Raw genomic sequence first — 462 nt, 5'->3', positions numbered from 1 at the left:
CCTCCCCGCCATGAAACCCACAATAATGGATTTCAAAATTAAACAGAAGGGGCAGAATGGGTTCGCGAGCAATTTTCCAAGTTGACACCCCCTCCCCCCCTCGCGCTCATAAAAAAAAACAACAAATAGGGCAAATTGCGCCTGTTAGCTATTTCCTAAATTGACCCCTGATTATGGAAACCGTGGGGCGGAATAGATTTGTTCATCATTTCCCGAGTTCCCCCCCTCCCTCGCCAGAATAAAACCAAAAATAATCGATTTCAAAATTCAACAGAAGGGGCAGAATGGGTTCCGAGCAATTTCCCGAATTGACTCCCTCCCCTGCCGCTCCCTCTCGCTCAATGAGAAAATGATGGGGCAAAACGGGTTTGTTTATCGTTTTCCGACTTGACATCCCTCCTCTCGCTCATTCAGAAAATAAATAACAAATGGGGCGAAATGGGTCTGTGAGCTATTTCCCGC

Source organism: Diachasma alloeum, unplaced genomic scaffold, assembly GCF_001412515.2.
Source record: "Diachasma alloeum isolate Michigan unplaced genomic scaffold, Dall2.0 Dall_scaffold_01550, whole genome shotgun sequence".
Classification (NCBI taxonomy): Eukaryota; Metazoa; Arthropoda; class Insecta; order Hymenoptera; family Braconidae; genus Diachasma; species Diachasma alloeum.
This window is presented reverse-complemented; position numbering follows the sequence as displayed.